Source organism: Varroa jacobsoni, unplaced genomic scaffold (genome assembly GCF_002532875.2).
Source record: "Varroa jacobsoni isolate VJ856 unplaced genomic scaffold, vjacob_1.0 contig02644, whole genome shotgun sequence".
NCBI lineage: Eukaryota > Metazoa > Arthropoda > Arachnida > Mesostigmata > Varroidae > Varroa > Varroa jacobsoni.
Window position 1 is genome coordinate 3,500 of NW_019214858.1, and position 9,836 is coordinate 13,335.

Below are 9,836 nucleotides of genomic sequence, written 5' to 3' on the forward strand. Positions count from 1 at the left end.
AATCAAGCTTACGGGACCAATTCGCAATTTCCACTTTAATCTTAAATAAAGCGACCGTCTACGTGGGTCCACCTATACAAAAAAGGAGAGTTTCCTAAATTATTGTGTTGACGTGAAACAACAAGGAGGACCGCTAACGAACAAGAGATCATTTGCAGATTGTTGATAATGTTACTTACAATACCGAGCAAGTTGTGTTTCTATTTAGCTTGATTGTTTCCATCTTTTAAAACTACTCTATACGCGGTTCTAATGATCATCGAAAGCTAATAACCTTGAGGCAAGCAAAAAATTTCCAAATACAAAAATACGTACAAGTCCCATCTCAATTTTCGAATTTAAATGGCTTGATCTCGCAATCCATTTTTCACACTAATTTAGCCACAGCCGACGAAGTTTAAAAGTAGCTGTAATGTATTGGCCGTACAAGTTTTTATTTGGCAGTCCCAGCTTCGCGTAACGCCTGCTTTCCGACATCAAGTTCGCCGTATATCTATCCCCCGTCGCTGTTTATCCCTTAGCGGATCCCTTTTAACCGACGCAGTCACTAGATATTGAGTTCAGCGATCCCTTCCGTTTGCCGGCAGTGGGTGAAACCTGACTCGAAATTGATGGCATCCTCGCGCCCGCCATGATTATTAAACGAAACCCTTTCTCTGTGGTGCTCCATTCCAGAAAACCTTATGTCTCCGCATGCTTTCCTGCCAAGCCTTTTGGCTTGACTTTATTGGCGGTGCTGGCGCTTTGTGCTAACATAATTCAGACGCGATTCAACCCGAATCACAGAGTTGCCAGGGAATGCAAAAAGAGAGAAGTGCCTTAAATAGGCCCGATTCACCGGTTAGGGTGCGTCGCTAGCTGTACCGTAGGTCGCGAATATGCAGTATCACGATTTGTGTAAGCGTCAAATACGTAGATACACGTAGGAGCGACCACGGTATAGAATGCCCCGCGTACTTTTCTCTTCATCCAAGATAATGTAATGCCATTTATACGCCTGCGTCAAAGACCTGCCAAGGCATTTTGAAGTCCATGACATATATATAGCATTACTTACTGCGTATTTGACAAAAATGACAAATGATGGTATAATGGTAGCATAAAACTATAAAACGATGATGTACATCGAGGATTACAACAAACAATCACGTGAACTACGAGGACTAAAATCCAATATAGTTAGTAAAGTCTGAATTGAAAATACAATCTGTGTTTGTTTATCTGGTGCTGGTTATCTAATTTTTTTTTTATTTGTGTTTTGTCCTTCGTGGGATCATGTGCATACAAAAAGAGGTCTGAGCCTTCGAGCGACCCTGAACTACGCCGGTTTGAAATTTACGCCAGCCAAGTTGTAACACAATACATGCTGGAAGCCCTTGCAAGTACTTTTTACTAGAGGTAAGTAAATATGTGTAAATATATTTCGTGCAATCTCGACACGAATTAATCTAAATCTTAAACGACAACGAAATTAGGTAATTTGGCAAAACCTTATTTTCAGTGATTTTAGTACTTCTTTATAAGTTGGGTAAAACGTGTTCGTTAAGGAATAAGTACGCTCCACAGCGCGTCGGTACAGCTTATTTACGCGTTGAATTCACTATGAAACACTTTTTTTTGAAGATTCCCGTTTGTATAGAATTATATGCATACACTGCATAAAACACTATCTGTGAATAGTAATAGCCTTAAGGCAATTATAAGATGGGTTAGAGTTAGCGTAATATGGCGACTTGTTCCAGTTTCGGTGCAGTCGATTTGGCTGTATCTCGCATCATAAGGCGATCGCTTCAATCAAATAAAATAAGTTAAATAGTCAATATCAGACCAAGCGGAAGCCATCTTATCTAATCCATCCCTATTGATGAGCCGAGATGTTTAGAAATTGGCTTGTAGAAATAAGAATAATCACCCTATAAACATTATCGAGTTATATAGACGTTCGGTACGTGCTCTGTCTACCCCAGGTCGGCAGCCGAGGCTCATCCCATTTATGCACAGAGGTGTATCGAACAACAGCGTATTTGCTTGTCCAAAATTGACAAACAAACAGATGTTCCGCGAAGTAGACGGTACGTACGAATACAGACCTACGTATGTACGAAACTGGCTTTAAGGGTACGTATTGCACCTTAAAAACGTCGCCAATGTCAAGAGCGCACAAGATAGGATGCGAAGCGGCATCGGTGGTAATAGTTGTATGCTTTTAACGTGACCACATGTACATGTTTCAATCTATTGATGTTGATCTATATCTAACAGTTGTTTTTGTCTCTGACTTTTGATAGGTTCGAAATCCACATTCCTGTATGACTTTTTTTTTCTTTGAAATAGACACTTACATTTAGGCGGGAAAATAAAGCACAGTTGAGCTCAGTACAGTATTAAGATGTATAGTGGTAAATATATATATATATGTATATATATATACATATATATATATATATATATATATATATACACATTTCTTGGAAAGGTGCAAGGATTTACCATCGGGTGTGATCAGAGCTCCTGCTCCATTTGCCATCACATCATCCCGCCATCGATGGAGTCGACCGAAATTCTCTATTTTTATTTAATTTAGTTGCACTATTCTACTACATATCTGCCTGCATCACACGGTTTTGTCCAGCTACCCTGTCACATCTATCAGCATGAGATTGGCTGCGGTTACTAATCACTATGTGTTTAGGTCTCAAACAATAATTATGCAGTGGTCTATGCCCTCCTGATGCCATGTTCCAATAGAAATAAAGCTTTTATGAGTGAGAATGTGCGTCATGATCACGGTGCAAGCCTGGAAAGCTAGTCCAGATTCAGATGAGAAAAGGCAAAGCTCCCAGCTAACGTTGGATGGAACGTTGTCTTTTTTGCAATATCTAATAACCAACGACAAGAAAAAGCAAAATACAGTAATAAAGTACTTCGTACAAAATAGCAATTGCTTACACTGCTAGATCGGCCCGAAGATTAATCATTACGGTTTGAGTCCATTCGCAGTATAAATAAAGCTTGATTGCTGCTATAATCCAGGTGGATGCGGCAGCAATTTTTGGAAAAAAAAAACGTACTAATTTACCTATAGTTTAAGAACGCTAGATAAATTCTGCTTGCTAACAATGGCACCCATATTCAAATCCAGATAATTCTAAATATCGGCAATTCCTCATTTATCTGTCTGCATTGCGTCGTCGCAATGTAGAACAGACATTACCGCCATAGTTTATTTGTCAGGTCACATCTTGAAACAGCAAAACGTAGATTGCCCGTCCTGAAAAGAACGAACCACTAGATCTGGCATAGACGTTCAGTTAACAAAAACAATTGCCATAGTGACCGGTAGCTTCATAAGGTATGCTTTTAGCCTAACGATGAAGCCCGGCATGACGCTATCCTCGTAAGTCACATGTAATGATGTGCCACCGTAAAAGTGAACATGTGTTCAGATCACAATTCTAGAAGCTGTTACTTTGTATGATGTAATCCTCAGTAATGTATCCGCTCCGATAGAATTATCGGTTGTCACGGTGTATATGCAATATTGATGCTGTTAGTCTAGGTCGATATACGAATACCCATGATAGCTTACTGGGTAACATGTTTGCCAGCTAATATTCGGGACACATTGTGGTCTAACATGAACACACGGTTCGTTTCGCCCTGGGAGCCAGCTGCCTGTCTGATAGGATGCCTAACGGCAACACCGGACCAAAAACCTAAAACATAGAGGGCGGTATCTGATACCTGATTAACTATCCCATAAGTAACAGGCATAATAATTGTAACCCTTGGCCCAGCACCAATTTAGGTGCTAGATAAAATGTGTGTTAACAAAATATGTCATTTTATACTCATATCATATACTCACATAAGATTATCTTTGTACTTGCCGCAGGGAACAAGTTCCTTTACCTGTTGTAGTTTATACCTAAGAGTAACGGTAGAAGGAATATAGACATAAGCGTATACTTTTTTCAAACCGGTCTATTCAAATCAAACCCAGTTATGGTTTGATTTAAAATATTTGAATTTGCTGGAACGATTATCTTCGAGTTGGTGATTCTAACCACTAGAAACACTTATCTTCAAGTTCAAACTTCTCGCGATATTGTTTCCAGTCTCTAAAAGGTAAACGAAATCAGGAATATTTCGAACGCACGTTTCATTTAAATTATACTTACTTAATTTGTATTTTGGCTCTACTTCAAATAATAGGGAAAATGTTTCCATTCCGAGCTAATTGTCTTTGATAAGAACAGCAGGCCGGAACGATTTCCTGGTACGCCACTTCAGGCCTCTGCGACTTTTCTAATATCTTGACATAAATAGATGCAACACGATAACTGGGCTGATGATCGAGTCTTCGTGCTGTAGGCACCCGATAAAGATGTGTGAAGGTAAGCAGACTAACTCAAAACCTGTTTTTGTGAGATTCATGTTTGGCAAAAGCGGATGGATGCATTGGAAGTTTCCATCTGTTTTTCAAAGACACGCAAAATATGAACATCTCAAAAGCCGTTTTTGATGCGGAGGAACGTTCAATCCTGCTTAAAATACAGGCATTAAATGTACCAGGAAGGTATAAATTATTCCCACTTAGTTACGTAATACTGTCTACCGATATAATAAGAGGCGTTGACGCGTTGCGCATAAGAAGGCCTAAAACAAATTTTGTCTATTCTGAATCACATTAAATATTGAAGAAAAAAAAATGAAATTTTGAAATATCTCAAGGCAGCCGGCAGCACATACCTTGCAAAAGTAAACTAAAAAACAACAAACTTTCTGTACAAAACGCTTCACGTCTACGTTGCTATCGAAGATATCATCGAGGGTTTTGGATTAGCCAAACTTAGTTTAGATCACTAATAGTTTTAGTATAAAGAAATTTCATTAACTAGGTAAACCTAAATAGTTAACGAATTAACTCGTTCCTCATTTAAGAAGAAAATATTGTTATTATAAACATATTACCCAAACCAAACTCGTTTCTAGAATGCTACTGAGTCCTTACCGTACTTTATTATCATACTATAATAAGAATAACCTACTGCATATATCGCACGCTAATTTGCCTTTGTTTCAAGAGGAAGATGACCGTATTCCTCCTGATTAGTATCAATCTCCACCCAAACGTTTTAGCTACACGGCGATCGTTGACGCCTCATATATAATAACATTTTTTTGTTTATACCAGTTACGTGAAATAGATCATTGTGGAGATTTAATCACGTAAACACACAAAAAGCATATACAGGTATCTCGTGGATGGCTAATTTTCCGACATCAGACAGGTGTTCCGACGGCAGCTGGATACCCGAAAGAGGGGACGACGTAAGTGACTGTTTTGCTTTTGTTGCTTGCTGTACGCTTGTTATCTCGGTGAGTTTCGCTGGTGATGTCATGAGTATGGGTTGTTATAGTTACATATGTACGACGGAATCTAGCAGACTTTCCCAGCCTATCGTTGCGGGTCTAACCCTTTTCTTTTTTATTTCGTGCGTTTTTGCTGATACCTTCTTTCTCCGTCAATGAAACAGACTTTTTGGAATCATAGCCTTTTCTTGCTGCTACCTAGTACGGCTGTTACGCAGAGTCTATGTTGCCGGCCTCTGTTAGGCATCGATCTGCCACCACGTAGAACCCTCACTTACTCCGGATCTACTGATCATATTGTGTCGATAGTCGCAGGCTAGCAAAGTCCTATTCACAGGGTGTAGATGAGAGCCGCGGACAAACACTGGCAGTGTTTTGTTATCGACCAACTCGGTGGAACAAGAAGACGGTGAGCGATTCGGATAGGTCAACTAGTTAGAGAGTGTGCGACAGCAGACAAATCATTTTTCCGTTTTCTGTCCAACGTGGCCTCTTCTATCAGCAGGCCCTGCCTCTGCGTTTGCAATAGCCGGTCGGTAGGTTGTCACTTGCTTTTGCGTTTGATCGGTACTGTTCTGCTTTGTGGCGTGCTTGTTCGACCTTTTGACCTGTGTTGCCCTGAACCGATGTACGATATAAGTAGCTGCGCGTGCGATTACGTTTTTTCTAAGTATTTCTAACGGTCAGGATCGAATGATGGTGCCTAGTAGATAAATGCATGGCATCAATGGGGTCGTCTAATTGTTTCTTTGCTTTTTCCTTAGCTTGCTGGCGCTGTGTTTCTACATGTAGGAACAATCACAGATTGACCTTGACGGCCTGTAGTGCAGTCGTTCTCTGTCGATAACCACAAATGAATGTTTAAGACATCTGCTGTACAAGAACAGCTAACTTACTGAGAGAAATTGTTAGGCTATCAATAGAGTCAATTACTTTTTACTATCTCGATCGTCTGGGGTATGGGGGTAAGAGTCAGATTTTGACTTCGCTGACAGCTCTATTCAATGAAATTAGCTCATTGGAAGTTTAGGTTCCTAATCAAGTCATTTCAGATATATGTGCCATATCGCTTATAAATCTAACACAAGTAGAGGCCTGAATCTTAGGCATGGTTGAAACATCCTGACGCGTAGTGAAGTTTTGGCTTTGGTAGATGAATGCATAACCGATCGCAAATCTGTGGTAAGTTATATTTGGTATATTGTATAAATATGAAACGGTCCAAGTTAAGCCCGTCCATTTATTCCATAGCAATGTTATAAGCCCTAACTTAACTATATTTTACATTTTGTTTTGGAAGAGTACTATGTGAAATGGATCAAAATAATAAATAGGCTTTTTAGAAGATTTGTTAATGTCATCTGTTACGCTATTTTTTTTATATATATATATATATTTTTTTTTTCTATTTAAAACTCTTTGTGTGCATGTTCGGTGGAAAACTTCGGGTAAATAATGGCATAGACAAACAAGAATATTTTTCCATAGTCTCACTATTGATTTTTTTTCGACTGAAATAGGTGTAAAAAAGTTATTAATAAAGGATAGAATAAGTTGGACGAACTCATTTTGCCATTGTACGTATCGAACATGTCATTTTCGATATATATCAGGAACTTGTATTAAATAAAAAAACGTTTTACTGAGCTTGTCAGCGTTGTAAGTGCCCTTTATGCTTCCTAGGTTCTTTATTAACGAGATATCTCTTTAACAAACTTTTTTTGATTTTTTAAGAATAAAAACCTTCATTTGCCGGTTGACGTTACGTATGACTTCGCAGTTTCATATTCAGATTTAGAAATGCCAACAGCATGCTAGACTGTGAAGGCCTCTTGGCAAAACTCCTGGATGATCCAGTTATCCGGTCCTGGGCAGGCAGTTTCGACGAGGCTTAAATCATATATGTGCGATGTATCAAAGCTAACTACTGACTTGCATGTATTTTATGAATAAGCTTATCATTAGAACGCGAGAGACAAGCCCTTGAGATCAGAAAATGAGCCGAATTCTAAGTCTCAGCTCATCTACCAAGTTCACTTGTTACTTAATTGTTCCGTCTATTTTGAGAATTATAGAAGAACACAAACCATCAGTCTTGCAGCTCTGTTCAGTTGTTTTCTTTTATATATCGTATTGTGTTATAGGCATGAATCCTTCTTGGAAATGAGCTGTTTTTAGTATAGGCCTCGCTCGTCAGTGAATCGTAGTCAAGTGTTGCCTCTTTTAGTTCTAATAATTTCATTAACTACCTCACGCTGTACGCAACGCCCACGAAGCAGTGAATGAGGTCGAAAAAGCTTCTCTATTAATCTGTTGTAGTAACAAATAATCGATAAACTCAATCATACTTAGGTAAGAAGTATTAAACTTTGCTTCAAGTGGTCTGTTGCTTGTGTGTATACGAAGGTTCCTCTAGAAATTGCTTGAGTTTCGGATGTGCGACAGGCGTGGCGATGCCTTTTCCTTCTATAAAACGGTGTGGTTATACGCTCAGCTACGTCCTGCGGCAGAGCGGATGACAGATGCCAAAGATTAAGTATTCAGGGGAAACAGCAATAGAAAACTTTCTACAGAAACACCTGCAAGAATAGCACAATATCTAACCAGCGCGCAAAACACATATCATTTTCTAACTCCAGGTCGCCCTTAGTATTCACAGCCTATTACTAGCATATATGCCTTGATGTGTATCTTGAAGCCTAGTCCCTATATAGCCATTTAGATTTCACCGTCGAAGGACCTTTTAGCTTCACTGACTGCTAAACGCAGCCTTCTTGGTTCGTATAACTCTGCAACGCAGAATTTAATTCACTACACAGTTGAACACGTATCTGCACTTGATATTTTAGCTTTGTTCTTGAATACAATATAACAGTGTTGTTAACACGGTATATATAATATAGGATAAATACAAATGGGCCGACTGAAACACATAGAAATCAAACAAATTACTCGTAAGCTTGTAAACTGGTCATCTTCAATGCTTTATTTTTTTCGTTTTTCTTCTTTGTTTACTTACATGCATATACAATCAGTGATGGTATAATCCTAGTTAATTGAAATTTAAACATTTAATCTTATATAGCGACCCATTGCAGTTAGCACGTGCGATGAAATCTGAAGAGAAAACGACTTCCTGGATCAATGCTACGCTCTTTGGAATAAGTGGAATCGCTAACTCGGTCCCAAGGAGCCCATATATTGTGGACAGATTCGTGCATTGTATGCTTAACTCATACACGAATGTCCCAACGCAATCAATGTCCAGGCGCGTATTATATACAATGGCTTATTAATTCTACGATCATTTGCGATAGCTGTTATCCATAAGCTGTAAGTCTGAGTGTGCCTTTTTTCTCTCTGTACTCTCAGTCCTCCTCTGTGTATTTTATGCCTCGTCGCTTGCTTGCGTTGAGACGCATGATTTGATCGGAATGAAACTTCAATAATGGACATTTTAAGCAAAAAACGTTTGATACTTGCCTGATTTGCGGCGGCATCAGACCTCGTCTGTCTCTTCCTTCAGACGAAACGTTAAGTAAGCTGTACTCGCAAAACTACGAATGAAATAAAAAGGCTTATCGTTTAAACATGTTGTACACGCAGTATTAATATCTTCGAATTTTTCGAACATAAATTAGAGATCGTTCATCAATACATCTTATAATCAGCTGTTCCTCATAAAAGTCCTCCTCACCAGTTTTCTTTATTGGCCTAACCATGCTAGTGGCATATCCGTGGCTACGAAAAGAATATATGCCTAACCACCGCTTGTCTGCACGGCAGAACGTCGTCTGCACTAGAACGAAACGTTACAACTATAGGTTATTTATTTTAAGCCAAAAAAAGTCTTTATACTCCTTAGTTTGTTATGTACATCTCCTGTTCCAACATACGCTTTATCTTCTGGTAGTTTTTTCATGGAGCACTATCCCTGATTCTTCGACAATGGGTATGGGTGTTGGCTGTCTTCAAAGAACTCGGATACCTAACAAGCGAATCAGCACGATAAATTACTACCTAGCTTACCGGAATAGTTTTTCGTGCCATATATGCCTAAATTAAGTACGCCTTATTCCAACATCACGCAATGAACAGACTGTTCTCACAGAATTTTAGATTATTCTTTGAAGAAAGAAATTCTTTCGAATCGTTTTAAACAAAAGTATCGCTTTTCGCTTTGGCGATGGCACCAAGGCTATTACTAAACTTCTAATGGAAACAATGATTATTTTTAAATATCGTTGAAAACAAACTTTTTCTTTCCAAAAAAAAACAGTTAGTCCAATAGAAATATTATCGGTATGTTTTTCTTATTCGAGATATGCTCTTGCCACCGTAGTGAGCGGTTATTGGTAAATGCTTAGGATTTTTATGGCAAGGTGCACTTATCATCAGAATTGCCTTTTTACAGAATATATATATTAATATGAACAGGTTTTCTGCTTTGGGCGTTCCTG

General features: G+C 38.8%; 1 long non-coding RNA gene across 1 annotated transcript; it reads left to right on the plus strand.

Annotated features, from left to right (window-relative positions):
* Positions 1-691: 691 nt before the first annotated feature.
* On the plus strand, positions 692-9,343 carry LOC111272577 (uncharacterized). Its single transcript, XR_002687608.2, has 4 exons — positions 692-979; positions 1,292-1,398; positions 1,968-2,072; positions 8,475-9,343. It is a non-coding gene; the product is annotated as an uncharacterized LOC111272577 (long non-coding RNA).
* Positions 9,344-9,836: the final 493 nt, after the last annotated feature.